The sequence below is a fragment of the Dipodomys merriami genome, unplaced genomic scaffold (assembly GCF_024711535.1).
Source record: "Dipodomys merriami isolate MVZ:Mamm:240054 unplaced genomic scaffold, mDipMer1.0.p SCAF_38, whole genome shotgun sequence".
Classification (NCBI taxonomy): domain Eukaryota; kingdom Metazoa; phylum Chordata; class Mammalia; order Rodentia; family Heteromyidae; genus Dipodomys; species Dipodomys merriami.
The window spans coordinates 14,178,335-14,195,773 of record NW_027205381.1 but is presented as its reverse complement, the minus strand read 5'-3'; positions in this window follow the sequence as shown (position 1 = coordinate 14,195,773).

The window sequence follows — 17,439 nt, the reverse complement described above, 5'->3', positions numbered from 1 at the left end:
ATATTAAACCTCACCCTCAGCCTAACCCTCACCTTTACCCTTACCATCAACCTCACCCTAAACCCCACCCTATCCCTAACCCTCACCCTAGCCCTCACCCTAAACCTAACCCTAACCCTCACCCTCACCCTCACCCTCACCCTCAGCGTAACATTAACCCTATCACTATTCCTAACTCTAAACCTCACCCTCACCCTAACCATCACCTTAATTCTTACCCTCACACTAATCCTAACCCTAACCCTAAACCTAACTCTCACACTAAACCTAACCCTCACCATAATCGTAACCCTACCCCTTATCCTAACACTCACGTTAACCCTAACCCTAAACCTCACCACAATCTCACCCTAAACCTCCCCATCACCCTAAACCTGACTCTAACCCTAATAATAATCCTAACCCTCACTAGAACCCTAACCCTCACCCTCACCCTAACCCTCACCCTAATCCTCACCCTAATCCTAAGCCTAACCCTCAGCCTAACCCTCACCCTAACCTTAAGGATAACCCTAATCCTAACACTCACCCTAACCCTCTCCCTAACCCTAAACCTCACCCTAATTCTCACCCTAACCCTCACTCTCACCTGCACCCTCAGACTAACCCTCACCCTAACCCTAATGCTAACTCTAACCCTCACCCTAACCCTCATGCTATCACTTACCCACACCACAAACCTATCCCTAACCTTAAAACTCACCATCACCCTAAACCTCACCCTAACCCTAAACCTAATCCTAACCCTCACCCTAACACTTACCCTCACCCTAACACTAACCCTCATACTAACCCTAAGCCTCACCATAAACCTAAACCTCACCCTCACCATAACCCTAACCCTAATCCTAACCCTAACACTCACCCTAACCCCAAACCTAACCCTAAACCTAACACTAACCGTCACCCTAACCCTAACTCTAAACCTAAACCTCAACCTCAACCTAACCCTAACCCTAACCCTAACTCTAAACCTCACCCTAAACATAATCCTAATCCTCACCTTCATCCTTACCCTCATCCTAACCCTCACTCTAACCCTAACCCTAACCATCACCCTAACCCTAATCCTCAAGCTCAACCTCACCCTCAGCCTAACGCTAAACCTAAACCTAAACCTAACGCTAACCCACACACTCACCCTCACCCTAACCCTAACCCTAATCATAACCTAACCCTAACACTAACCCTCACCCCAAACATAACCCTCACCTTAACACTAACCCTCACCCTAACACTTCCCCTCACCCTAACACTAACCCTAACTCTAACACTAACCCTCACACTAACTCTAACTCTCAAATTAACCCTAAACCTCATCCTAACCCTAAAGCTAAACTTCACCCTCACCCTAGCCCTCACTGTAAACTTAATTCTAAACCTAACCCTCAACTTAATCATAACCCTCATCCTCACCCCAAACCTCACACTAACCCTAACTCTAATCCTCAATCTAACCCTCACTCTATCCCTAACCCTTAACCTAACACTCACCCTAACCCTAACCCTCACCCTTATCTTAACTCTCACCCTCAGCCTAACCCTCACCTTTACCCTTACAATCACCCTCACACTAACCCTCACCCATACCCTAACCCTCACCATAGCCCTCACCCAACCCTAACCCCAACCCTCACCCTCACCTTCACCCTCAGCATAACACTAACCCTATCACTATTCCTAACCCTAAACCTCCCCCTCACCCTAACCGTCACCCTAATTCTTAACCTCACACTAATCCTAAACCTAACCCTATACATAACCCTACCCCTTATCCTAACCCTCACATTAACCCTAACTCTAACCCTCACCCTAACCCTCACCCGAAACCACTGTAACCCTAAACCTAACCCTAACCCTAATAATAACCATAACCCTCACCCTAACACTAACCCTCACCCTCAATTTAACCCTCAACCTAACCCTCACCCTAATCCTAATCCTAACACTCAGCCTAACCCTCAAACTAACCCTAAGCATAACCCTAACCCTAACCCTCACACTAACCCTCACCCTAACCCAAACCCTAACCCTAACCCTCACACGCACCCTAACCCTCACACTAACCCTTAACCTCATACTCACCCTAAACCTCACACTTAATCGAACCCTCACCATAACTCTAACCCTAACCGTCACCCTCACCGTCACCCTCACGCTAACCCTAACCCTCAGCCTAACCCTAAAACTCACCCTAATCCTCACCTTAAACCGCACTCTCACCCTCACCCTCACCCAAACCCTAAACCTAACCCTCACCCTAACCCTCACCCTAACCCTAATGCTAACTCTAACACTCACCCTAACCCTCATGCTATCACTTACCCACACAACAAACCTAAGCCTAACCTGAACCCTCACCCTCACCCTAAACCTCACCCTAACCCTAAACCTAATCATAACCCTAACCCCCACCCTCAACCTAACCCTCACCATAACCCTTACCCTCACCCTCACCCTCACCCTAACCATAACCCTCACACTAAACCTAACCCTCACCCTAAACCTAACCCTACCCCTCACCCTAACCCTCACCCTAAACTTAGCCCTAACCCTAACCCTCACCCTCATGCTAGCCCTCACCCTAACCCTAATTCTAACCCTAACCCTCATCCTCACCCTAAACCTCACACTAACCCTAACCCTAATCCTCAATCTAACCCTAACCCTAACACTTACCCTAACCCTCACCCTAACCCTAACCCTCACCCTTACTGTAACCCTCAGGTTCAGCCTAACCCTCAACTTTACTCTTACCATCACGCTCATACTAACCCTCACCCTAATCCGAACCCTCATCCTAACCCTCCTTATAACCTTAACCCTAGCCATCACCATAACCCTAACCCTCAACCTCACCATCACCCTCAGCCTAAACCTATGCCTAAACCTAACCCTAACCCTAACCCTCACACTCACCCTAGCCCTCACCCTAACCCTAATCCAATCCCTAACCCTCCTGCTAACCATCACACTAACCCTAAGGATAAACATCACCCTGAGCCTAATACTCATATCCACCCTTACCCTCAGCCTAACCCTAAGCCTAAGCCTAATCCTAACCCTAACCCTCATACTCACCCTCACCCTAACCCTAATCCTAACCCTAATCCCAACCCTAACCCTAAACCTCAACCTAACCCTCACCCTATACCTAATGCTAACCCTTTACACTAAGCCTAACCCTGACCCTCACCCTAACCCTCCCCCTCAACCTAACTCTAACCCTAAACCTCACCCTGACCCTATCCCTAATCCTAACCCTAAGCCTAAAACTCACCCTAACCCTAAACCTAACCCTCACCCTCACCCAAACCGAAAGTCAAACCCTAACCCTAACATTAACACTAATCCTAACCCTCACCCTAACGCTAAATCTCACCCTAACATTTACCCTCAACCTAACACTAACCCTCACACTAAACCTAACCCTCACCATAACCCTAAACATCACCCTAAACCTAACCCTAACCCTAACCCTCACCCTAACCCTAATTCTAACACTAACCCTCACCCTAACCCTAACCCTCATCCCAACCCTAACCCTCACCCTAACCCTAACCCTCACCGTTACCGTAACCCTCGCCCTCAGACTAACCCTCACCTTTAACCTTATCGACACCATCAAACTAACCCACACACTAAACATAAACTTAAGCTGAACCCTAACTCTCACCCTAACCCTAACACTAACACTCACCTAACACTAACCCTCATCTTCACACTCACCCTCAGCCTAACCCTAAGCCTAAACCTAACCCTAACAATAACCCTCACACTCACCCTCTCCCTAACCCTAATCCTAAACCTCACCCTAACCCTAGCCCTCACCCTAACCCTAATCCTAAACCTAACCCTCACCCTAACCCTAACACACACCCTCACCTAACCCTCACACTAACTCTAACCCTAACACCAGCCCTAACAATAACCCTCACCCTAACCCTATCTCTAATGCTAAACCTCAAACTCACACTGACCCTAACCCTAACCCTAACCCTAAACCTCACCCTAACACTAACCCTAAACCTCACCCTCACCCTAACCCTCACCTTAACCCTAATCCTAAACCTAACCCTCATCCTAAACCTCACCCTCACCCTAAACCTAACCCTCACCCTAACCCTAACCCTTACCCTCAACCTAACTCTCAGACTAACCCTAAGCCTAACCCTAAACCTAACCCTAACCCACTCACTCACCCTCAAACTAACCCTAATCCTAACCATAACCCTAACCCTAAATCTCACACTAACCCTAAACATAAAATTAACCCTAACCCTAACCCTCATCCTAACCCTGACCTGAACCCTAACTCTAAACCTAAACATCAACCTTACCCTAACCCTAACTCTAACTGTAACCCTAAACCTCTCCCTAACCCTAACCCTCACTCAAACCCTCAACATAACCCTAACCCTCACCCTAACCCTAACCCTCACCCTAACCCTAACCCTCACCCTAACCCTTACCCTCACCCAAACCATAACCCTCACCCTAACCCTAACCCTCACCCTAACCAAAACACTCATCCTAATCCTAACCCTCTCCCTAACACTTACCCTCACCCTAACACTATCGCTCACTATAACACTAACCATCACAGTAACCCTAACTCTCACCCTAACCCTAAACCTCACCTTAACCCTAACCGTCAGCCTCACCCTAGCCCTCACTCTAACCCTATTCTAACCCTAACCCTCACCCTAAACCTAAACCTCATCCTTACCCTAAACTCACACTAACCCTAACCCTAATCCTCAATATAACCCTCACCCTTACCCTAACCCTCACTCTAACCCTTACCCTAACCCTCACCCTAATCCTAACGCTCACCCTTAGGGGAACACTCACCCTCAGCCTAAACCTCACCTTTACTCTTACCGTCACGCTCATCCTAACCCTAATCCTAACCCTAACCCTCATCCTAACACTCACCCTAAACCTAACCCTGTCCATCACCCTAACCCTAACCCTCATCCTCACCCTCAGCCTAACCCTAGGACTAAGCCTAATCCTAAACCTAACCCTCACCCTCACCCTAGCCCTCAGCCTAAACCTAATCCTAACCCTAACCCTCATCCTAACCCTCACCCTAACCCTAACCCTAACTTTAACCCTCCAACATTAAATCTATCACTAAACCTCACCCTCACCCTAACTCTAATCCTAAACCTAACCCTAAACCTCACCCTAACCCTATCACTAACACTCACCCTCACCCTCACCTTCACCCTGACCATAACTCTAACCCTAATCCTACAAATAACACTAATCTTATCCCTTAACCTAACCCTAAACCTAACCCTAAACCTAACACTCACCCTAACCATAATCTTAACACTAAGCCTCATCCTAACCCTAACCCAAACCCTACAACTAACCCTAAACCTTACCCTAACACTAACCCTAAACCTCACCCTTACCTTAGCCCTCACCCTAACCCTAATCCTAACCTTAACCCTCATCCTAACCCTCCCCATAACCCTAACCCTCACCCTCACCCTAACCCTAACCGTCACCCTCACCCTCACCCTCAGCCTAACCATCACCCAAAACCTATTCCCCACCGCCACCCTCACCCTCAGCCTAACCCTAACCATAACCCTCACCCTCAGTCTCACCCTCACCCTAACTCTAACCCTAACCCTAACACTAATCCTAACGCTAAACCTAACCCTAACCCTAACCCTAACCCTAACCCTAATCCTAACACCCATCCTCATCCTAACCCTAATCCTAATTATAATCCTCACCCTAACCCTAACCCTCAGCATTACTGTAACCCTAACACTCATCCTAACCCTCACCCTAACCATAACCCTAAACCTCACCCTAACACTAACCCTAACTCTCACCATCACCCTAGCCCTCACCCTAACACTAATCCTAACCCTAATCCTCATCCTAAAACTCACCCTAACCCTCACCCTAACACTAATCCTAAAACTAACCCTCACTCTAACACTAATCGTAACCCACACCCTCAACATCAGCCTAAACCTAAGCCTAACCCAACACTAACACTAACCCTCACCCTCAACTAACCCTCACCTTAACCCTAACTCTAACACTAACACTAACACTAACCCTCACACTCAGCCTCACTCTAAACCTAACTCTAAACCTAAACCTCACCCTCACCCTAACCCTAACCCTAACCTAATCCTAAACCTCACCCTAAACCTAACCCTAAACATCAACTTCACCCTAGCTCTCACCCTAACCCTAATCCTAAACCTAACATTCATCCTAACCCTAGCCATGACCCTAACCCTAACCCTCACCCTAACCCTAAAACTCACCCTCACCCTCTCCCTTAGTATAACACTAAGCCTAACCCTAACACTAACCCTAACCCTCACACTCACCCTAAACCTAAACCTAATCCTCATCCTAACCCACAACCTCACCCTAACCCTCACCCTAACCTTATCCCTAAAACTAACCCTAACCCTAAACCTCACCCTCAGCCTCACCCTAACCCTAACTCTAACCCTGAACCTCACCCTAACCCTAACCCTAAACCTCACCCTCACCCTAGCCCTTACATTAACCCTAATCCTAACTCTAACCCTCATACTAACCATCCCCCTAAACCTAACCCTAACCCTGAACCTAACGCTAGACCTCACCCTCAACCTCACCCTCATCCTAACCCTAAGGCTAACCCTAAAAGTTACCATAACACACACACTAACCCTCACCCTAAGCCTAAACCTATCCCTAACCCTAACCCTAAACCTCACTCTAACTCTTACCCTAACCCTAAACCTAACACTATCCCTAAACCTAACGCTCACCGTCAGCCTCATACAAACCCTAACTCTAACCCTAAACCTCACCCTCACCCTAAACATATCTCTAAACTTACCTAAACCCTAAACCTCACCATAAACCTAAACCTAACCCTCAACCTCACCGTAACCTTAACCCTAAACCTAACCCTAACAATAACCCTAACCCTAATCCTAAATCTCACCCTAACCACAACCCTCACCCTAAACCAAGCTCTCACCCTAACACTTAACCTCACCCTAACACTAACCCTAACCCTAACACTATCATCACCCTAACCCTAACTCTAAACCTAACCCTAAAACTTAACTTAACCCTCACACTCACCCTAACCGTAACACTAAGCTTAACCCTAACAATAACACTAACCCTAACCCTCACACTCAGCCTCACTCTAAACCTAACTCTAAACCTAAACCTCACCCTCACCCTAACCCTAACCCTAACCTAATCCTAAACCTCACCCTAAACCTAACCCTAAACATCAACTTCACCTTAGCTCTCACCCTAACCCTAATCCTAAACCTAACATTCATCATAACCCTAGCCATGACCCTAACCCTAACCCCTCACCCTAACCCTAAACCTCACCCTCACCCTCTCCCTTAGCCTAACACTAAGCCTAACCCTAACACTAACCCTAAACATCACACTCACCCTAAACCTAACCCTAATCTTCATCGTAATCCACAACCTCACCCTAACCCTCACCCTAACCCTAACCCTAAAACTAACCCTAAGCCTAAACCTCACCCTCAGCCTCACACTAACCCTAACTCTAAACCTCAACCTCACCCTCACCCTCACCCTCACCCTAACCCTAACCCTAAACCTAATCCTAACCCTCACCCTAACCCTAACCCTAAACCTCACCCTCACCATAGCCCTTACACTAACCCTAATCCTAACTCTAACCCTCATACTAACCCTCCCCCTAAACCTAACCCTAACCCTGAACCTAACGGTAGACCTCACCCTCAACCTCACCCTCATCCTAACCCTAAGGCTAACCCTAAAAGTTACCATAACACACACACTAACCCTCACCCTAAGCCTAAACCTATCCCTAACCCTAACCCTAAACCTCACTCTAACTCTTACCCTAACCCTAAACCTAACACTATCCCTAAACCTAACGCTCACCCTCAGCCTCATCCTAACCCTAACTCTAACCCTAAACCTCACCCTCACCCTAAACATATCTCTAAACTTACCTAAACCCTAAACCTCACACTAAACCTAACCCTAACCCTCAACCTCACCGAAACATTAACCCTAAACCTAACCATAACAATAACCCTAACCCTAATCCTAAACCTCACCCTAACCACAACCCTCACCCTAAACCAAGCTCTCACCCTAACACTTAACCTCACCCTAACACTAACCCTAACCCTAACACTAACCCTCACACTAACCATAACTATAACACTAACCCTAAACCTCAACTTAACCCTCACCCTCACCCTAACCGTAACACTAAGCCTAACCCTAACAATAACACTAACTCTAACACGAACCATCACCATCACCTTAGTCCTCACCCCCACCCTCTCCCTCAACCTAACCCTAAGACTAAGCCTAACCCTCACCCTAAAACTCACACTCACCCTCACCCTAACCCTAATCCTAAACCTAAACCTATCCCTAAACCTCAACTTAACCCTCACCCTCACCCTAAACCTTACACTAACCCTAACCCTAAAAATCACCCTAACCCCAACTCTAAAACTAACCCTAACAGTAACACTAACACTAAAACTAAACCTAACCCTCACCCTAAGCCTCCCCCTAACACTATATCTAATCCAAACACTCACACTCAGCCTAACCCTAACCCTAACCCTTAACCCCACCCAAAACCTAACCCTAACCCTCAACCTCACCGTAAATCTAACACTAACCCTAACAATAACACTAACCATAACCCTCACCCTAACCCTAACAATCACCCTCACCCTTACCCTCAGCCTAACACTAAGCCTAAGCCTAACCCGGACCCTAACCCTCACACTCATGCAAACCCTTACCCTAATCCTAATCCTAACCCTAAGCCTAGCCCTCACCCTCATCCTAACCCTCACCCTAACCCTAACTCTAACACTAAACCTAACCCTAACCCTCACCCTCAGCCTCATCCTAACCCTAACTCTAACCCTAAACCTCACCTTCACCCTAACCCTAAACCTCACCCTAAACCTCACCCTCACCCTAGCCCTCACCCTAACCATAATCCTAAACCTAACCCTCAACCTAATCCTCACCCTCACACTAACCCTAACCCTCACCCTCACTCTAACCCTAAACCTAACACTAAAGCTCAACCTAACCCTAACCCTCACCCTCATCATGACCCTTACACTAACCCTCACCCTAACCCTAACCCTAACCCTCACCCCCACCCTCGCCCTCACCATAACTCTAACTCTAACCCTAACAATAACACTAACCCTAACTATCACACTAACCCTAATCCTCAGCCCCACCCTCATCCTCAGCCTAACCCTAAGCCAAAGCCTAAACCTCACCCTAAACCAAACACTCACCCTCACCCTAACCCTAATCCTAAAGCTACCCCTAACCCTCACCCTAACGCTAAATCTATCCCTAAACCTCAACCTAAACCTCACCCTCACCCTAACCCTAACACTAAACCTAACCCTAAACCTCACCCTAACCCTCACCCTAACCCTAAATCTATCCCTAAACCTGAAACTCACCCTCACCCTAACCCTAACAGTAAACCTCATGCTAAACCTCACCCTAACCGTAACCCACACACGCACCCTCAATCTCACCATAACTCTAACCCTAACCTTAACAATAACACTAACCCTAACAATAACCATAACCCTCAGCGTCACCCTCACCACTAACTTAACCCTAAGCATAACAATAACAATAACCAAAACCCTAACCCTAACCCTAATACTCAGCCCCAACATCACCCTCAGCCTAACCCTAAACCTCAGCCTAACCCTAATCCTCAGCCTCACCCTCACCCTAATGCAAACCCAAACCTAACCCTCACCCTAACACTAATCCTAACCCTAAACCTCATCCTAACCCTCACCGTAACCCTAACCCTAACCCTCACCCTAACCTTAACCCTCATGCTCAGCCAAAGATTAAGCCTAAGCCTAAACCTAAGCCTAACCCAAACACTAACCCTCTCCCTAACCCTAACCCTAACACTAAAACTAACTCTAACCCTAAACCTCACCCTCACCCTTACCTTAACTCTAACCCTAACCCTAAACCTAAAACTCATCCTAACCCTAACCGTGACAACACCCTAACCCTTAACCTAATCCTAATCCTTTCACTAAGCCTAACCATCACCCACACCCTAACCCTCACCCTAACCCTAACTCTAACACTAACCCTAACCCTAAACCTCACACTCAGCCTCACCCTAACCCTAACTCTAACTCTAAACCTCAACCTCAACCTAACACTAACCCTAAACCTAACGCTGAACCTCACCCTAACCCTAACACTAAAACTCACCCTCACCATAGCCCTCACCCTAACCCTAAACCTCAACCTAACCCACACCGTAACATTAACCCCAACACTAACCCTAACATTAACCCTCTACCTAACGCTCCAACTAAACCTAAATCTAACCCTAAACCTCACCCTCACCCTAACTCTAATACTAAGCCTACCCTAAAACTCACCCTAACCCTAACATTAACCCTAACCCTCACCCTCACCCTCACCCTCACAATAACTCTAACCCTAACCCTAACAATAACACTAATCCTAACCCTAAAATTAACCCTAACCCTAACCCTAATCCTAACATTCGCCCTCACCATAACCATAATCTTAAACCTAACCCTCACCCTAACCCTAACCCAAACCCTAACCCTAACCCTAAACCTTACCCTAAAAATCCCCCTAAACCTAACTCTAACACTAAAATTCACCCTCACCCTAACAATAACCCTAAGCCTAACCCTAATCCTCACCCCCACCCTCACCCTCAACCTAACCCTAACCCTAATCCTAAACCTCACCCAAACACTAACCCTAACCCTCACCCTCACCCTGGCCCTTACCCGAACCCTAATCCTAACCCTAATCCTCATCCTAAACCTCACCATAAACCTAATCCTAACCATCACCCTAATCCTAAGACTTACCCTAACCTTCAAACTAACCCTAACCCTCACCCTCACTGTAACCCTAACACTAACCTTCACCCTAACCCTAAACTTAACCCGAACCCTAACTTGCACCCTAACCCTACTCCTAACTCTCACCCTAACCCTAACCCTCACCATCACCCTCACCATAAGCCTAACCCTAAGCCTAACCCTAACCCTAAACCTAAACCTTACACTCACCCTAAACTTTACCCTAATCCTAATACTAACACTAAGCCTTACCCTCACCCTAACCCTCACCGTAACTCTAACTCTAACACTAACCTTAACCCTAACCCTCACCCACAGACTCAACCTAAAGCTAACTCTAAACCTAAACCTCACCCTCACCCAAACCCTAACCCTAAACCTAACCCTAAACCTCACCCTAATCCTAACCCTAAACCTCACCCTCCCCCTAGTCCTCACCATAAACCTACTCCTAACCCTAACACTCATCCTAAACCTCACCCTAACACTAACCCTAACCCTAACCCTCAAGCTAACCCTAACCCTCACCCTCACTGTAATTCTTACCCTAACTAGCACCCTAACCCTAAACTTAACCCGAACCCTAACTCTCACCTTAATCCTAACCCTAACATTCACCCTAACCCTAACCTTCACCCTAACCCTCACCTTCAGACTAACACTAAGCCTAAACCTAACCCTAACCCTAACCCTCATACTCACCCTAAACCTAACCCTAATCCTAATTCTAACACTAACCCTAATCCACACCCTCACCCTAACCCTCACCTTAAGCCTAACCCTAACATTAATCCTAACCCTAACCCTAACCCTAAACCTCATGCTCACCCTAAACCTCACACTAACCCTAACACTAATCCTCAATCTAACCCTCACCCTCACCCTCACCCTAGCCCTCACCCTAACCCTATTCCTCAACCTCACCCTAAACCTCAAACTAACCCTAACACTAATCCTCAATCTAACCCTCACCCACACCCTAACCCTAACCCTCACCCTGAACCTAATCCTACCCCTAAACCTCAACCTCAACCTAACCCTAAATCTAAACCTAATCTAACCCGAAACCTCACCCTATCCCTAACCCTAACCATCACACTCAACCTCATGCTCAGCCTAACCCTAAGCCTAACACTAAACCTAACCCTAACACTCAGCCTAACCCTTACCCTAACTCTAACTCTAAAGCTCACATTCACCTGCACCCTCACCGTCACTGTAATTCTAAACCTAACCCTAACACTAACCCTAAACCTCACCCTAACTCTAACACTAACCCTAACCCTAACCCTCACCCTAACCGTAACTCTAACCCTAAACTTAACCCAAACCCTAAACCTCACACTAACCGTAACCCTAACCCTAACCCTAACCCACCCTGAACCCTATATCTAACCCTAAACCTCACCCTCACCCTAACACTAACACTAACTCTAACTCTAACCCTCACACTAACCCTCATCCTTATCCTATATCTAACCCTAAACCTCAACCTCACCCTCACCCTAACCCTAACCCTAACTCTAAACCCCAACCAAACCCTAACACTAACCCTCACCCCCACTCTCACCTTCACGGTAACTCGAACCCTAACCCTATCAATAACACTAACCCTAACCCTAACCATCACCCCCACCCCCACCCTCAGCCTAACCCTAAGCCTAAGCCTAACCCTCAGGCTAACCCTCATACTCATGCTCACCCTAACCCTAATCCTAACCCTAAACCTATCCCTAAACCTCAAACTACCCCTCACACTCACCCTCTCCCTAACACTACCCCTAACCCTAAACCTCACCATAACCCTCCCCCTAACCCTAACTCTAACCCTAAACATCACCCTCACCCTAACCTTAACCCTAACTCTAACCCTAAACCTCACCCTAAACCTAACCCTCACCCTCAACCTCAACCTCACTGTAACTCTAACCCTAATCCTAACAATAACACTAACCCTAACCCTAATCCTAACCCTAACCATAACCCTCACCCTCATCCTCACCCTCACAGCAAACTTAACCCTAAACAAAACACAAACAATAACCCTAACCCGAACCCTAACACTAATCCTCACCCCCACACTCAACCTCAGCCTAACCCTAACCCTAACCCTAACCCTCAAGGTAACCCTAACCCTAACCCTAACACTAACCCTAAACCAAACCCTAAACCTCACCCTAATCCTCAGCCTCTCCCTCACCCTAACCCAAATCCTAACACTAACCCTCACACTAACCGTCAGCCTAACCCTAACACTACTCCTAACCCTCACACTCACCCTCACCCTAACCCAAATCCTAAACCTAAACCTATTCCTAAACCTCACCCTAGCCCTCACCCTAAACCTAATCCTAACCCTAAACCTCATTGTAAACCTCATCCTATCCTCAACCCTAACCCTCACCCTAACCCTAACCTTCACCCTCATACTCGGCCTAAGCCTCAGCCTAAGCCTAAGTCTAACCCTAACCCTCACCCTATCCCTAACCCTAACACTATCCCTAACTCTAACCCTAACCCTCACCCTCACCCTAAACCTCACACTAACACTAACCCTAAACCTAAACCTCATCCTAACCCTAAGTGTAACCCTCACCCTCACCATAACAGTAACCCTAAACCTAACAATAACACTAACCCTAACGCTAACCCTCACCCTAACCATAACCCTCACCCTAACCCTCACTCTAACCCTAACTCTAACCCTAAACCTCACCCTAACACTAACACTAAACCTCACACTCAACCTAGCCCTCACCCTAACCCTAATCCTAACCCTAGTACTCATCCTATCCCTCACACTAACCCTAACCCTAAACCTCACCGTAACCCTAACCGTAATCAACAACCTAACCCTAACCCTCACCCTCAATGTAACTCTAACCCTCATCCTATACCTCATGCTAACCCTAATCCTAACCCTAAATTTCACCCTAAATGTAACCCTAACACTCACACTCAACATAACCCTTACTGTAATTCTAATCCTAACCCTAATCCAAAACCTCACCCTAAGCCTCACCTTAACCCAAAGGCTAAACCTAAACCTCAACCTCACGCTAACCCTAACCCTAACCCTCAGCCTAACCCTAACCCTAAACATAACCCTCACCCTAGCCCTCACTCTAACCCTAATCCTTGTTAGGTTTTTAAAAAGAGGTTGCCGAGTAAGAGCTGCACCAGCACGCACGTGGTATTCAGGTAAGGGGTAGGTTTATTCAGTAGACCTGCTGGGACCAGGCAAGGGTGGCACTCCACGTGGCTGGGAAAGGCCTGGGACTGAGAGAGAGCTGGGAAAGAGAGGAAAGAGCTAGAAAAGAGCAGAAAGAGGGGTAAGAACAGCAGCACTCACGTGGTATTCAGGTAAGAGGTAGGTTTATTCAGTAGACCTGATGGGACCAGGCAAGGTTGGCACTCCACGTGGCTGGGAAAGAGAGCAAGAAAAGAACAGAGAGAGAGCTAGAATAGAACAGAGGGAGCAAGAAAAGAGCAGCAAGAGAGCAAGAGAAGAGCAGCAAGAGCTAGAAACGAACAGAGAGAGAAAAAAGGGGGCAGCAAGAGAGCAAGAGAAGAGCAGCAAGAGCTAGAAACGAACAGAGAGAGAAAAAAGGGGGCAGCAAGAGAGCAAGAGAAGAGCAGCAAGAGCTAGAAACGAACAGAGAGAGAAAAAAGGGAGGGCAGCAAGAGAGCAAGAGAAGAGCAGCAAGAGCTAAAAAGGGAGGGTCTGGGCCTGGGCTAGCCCTTATGTAGGGTATGGGTGGGGAAAGGTGTGGCCACATCAAATTCAGATGTGACATCAGCAGATGCAGATGTGACCTCTTCCAGGTGTCCCAGTTGCCTAGGTAACGCAGGTACTGGGTGGAGACTTTGCTGCGAGGAGGGTGGAGTCTGCTCGCCATCCAGGAGAGGACCTTACATTCCAGCCTTTTAATAATCATGAAATAGGGCGAGGATTCTCTCTGGCTACTTCCTGCTGACAAGGGGCGTCGACAATAGGGGTAAAAGGCTGGAATTTGGTCTCCTCCCAGAGAAGGCAGTGAGCAGCAGCTGTCCCTTGGTGGCGTGAGTCCTTAGATGAAATCTGGAGAAGTCTCATGAGCATTGAGGGGCTGGAAAAAAAATACTAGAGAGCAAATAAATGGCAAGAGGAAGGACTTGGGGCTGAAAATGTTGGTAGAAATGTCCCTAGTTACTTCTGACATCTGGCGACTAGGTAGAGAATTCAGGTGACAAAGGCAAGAATATAAATCCCTGTTCAGTTAATAGGTAGACAGGTATAGACATTGGATGGGCAGGCTTCTTACTTCTACTGACCTCCCGGCTCAGGTTAATTTTGAAAGGGCAGGCACAAAGTAGCTGATGTGACATCATCTCCTCTTACTCCTTTCCACGTTCCCTTGTTCCCTAGACTGGCTGAGTCTAGGTGCTCGTTGCTGGGATGGCTTGTCCCAGTTGGTATTCAAGATTTGAACTCAAGGCCTGGGCACTGTCCCTGAGCACTTCTGCTCAAGGCTAGCACTCTACCACACTGAGTTATAGTACCACTTGCAGAGTTTAGCTGGGAGACGGAGTCTTAGGGATTTTTTAGCCCGAGCTGGCTTTGAACTGAAATCTTTGCCACAAAAGCCCTTTATTATTTTCAATTAAAGCAACAAGGAGATCAAGTAGAATAAGTAGAGCTTACCTGGTTCTTATCAAGAATTGCCAACAAATATTCTGAAATGACAAAACTCATTAGATGTGATGAAAATTTTAGCATAGATATGCCCAGTATTTTAGAACCATGTAGTCAGTAGTAGAATACACAACACAAAACAATAAAGGCAAAACTTAAAACCTAAAATTTCGACAACGTTTAGACATCTTTGCTAACAAAGCATATCAGATGGTTGGGCCTCAGTTACCAGGGCCTGTGAAAAGAGCAACTTGTTAGCAAGGCACCTTAGAATAGATGGAGTAGTAAACTTAGTGGAAGGTTAAGGGTCAGATGGGGCCAAACCCTTAACCCACCACGTGGCCAAGATGGCGGATTCAAGATGGCGAATTTCTGAAAGAATGCAAAGAAAGCCTGAATAGATTAAGCCTACATTGGCTAGCCTTTGAGAGGGAACCTAGAGGGGGGTCCCTGGGACCCAGCCTGCGTCACACTCTTCAAGGCACAAGCCAAAAAGTTGTAGAAAAAAAAGGGTAGAAAGTTGCCCATGAATGGCAGAGAGAGAGCAAAAAGCCTGAAATTAAACTTCTGACCATTTACCATTGCAGTAGCAAAAACTGTGCTTCTGAGAATGGCATAAAAATGAGGCTCTCTGGCTTTCCAGGGAGCGTGGGAGACATTTCAAAGGGGTTTCACGGCTCAGGCGTGATTCGTAGCACCCCATTAAATGAGTAGAAGAGTCAGTCTGGTGAGTGAAGGAGAGCTGACCAGGCAGAAGCGGCGTCCCGACTTCCCCCAGAGCCCTCTAGAGAGAAATGGCCAAGCCCCCAAAGCCAAGCGTCCTCGGCTTCAGAGGTGACCGCCTTTCAGCTAAAGGCCGTAGGAGCTCTCTGGCGTGGCGCCACGTCTGGACAGAGACTGAGTGACAGAGAGCCGTAGAGTAGTTTCACTCACCAGAGTAGAGAAGTGTGGACGTGGATGTGAAGGCAGCAATGGTATCGATGCGTTGATTCCGCCGCAGACAGACTGGTTCGCAAAAGGCCGTCAGAACTGCGGGTATTCCTCAGAGCAAAAAGGGAAGAACAAAAAAAAAAAAAAAAAAAGAAAAAAGAAAAACGAGGGAAAAAAAAAACAGAGAAATCCCAGCTATCCTGACTTTAAGCCTTTATCCGAGTCACGGCACCATTTATGTTAGGTTTTTAAAAAGAGGTTGCCGAGTAAGAGCTGCACCAGCACGCACGTGGTATTCAGGTAAGGGGTAGGTTTATTCAGTAGACCTGCTGGGACCAGGCAAGGGTGGCACTCCACGTGGCTGGGAAAGGCCTGGGACTGAGAGAGAGCTGGGAAAGAGAGGAAAGAGCTAGAAAAGAGCAGAAAGAGGGGTAAGAACAGCAGCACTCACGTGGTATTCAGGTAAGAGGTAGGTTTATTCAGTAGACCTGATGGGACCAGGCAAGGTTGGCACTCCACGTGGCTGGGAAAGAGAGCAAGAAAAGAACAGAGAGAGAGCTAGAATAGAACAGAGGGAGCAAGAAAAGAGCAGCAAGAGAGCAAGAGAAGAGCAGCAAGAGCTAGAAACGAACAGAGAGAGAAAAAAGGGGGCAGCAAGAGAGCAAGAGAAGAGCAGCAAGAGCTAGAAACGAACAGAGAGAGAAAAAAGGGGGCAGCAAGAGAGCAAGAGAAGAGCAGCAAGAGCTAGAAACGAACAGAGAGAGAAAAAAGGGAGGGCAGCAAGAGAGCAAGAGAAGAGCAGCAAGAGCTAAAAAGGGAGGGTCTGGGCCTGGGCTAGCCCTTATGTAGGGTATGGGTGGGGAAAGGTGTGGCCACATCAAATTCAGATGT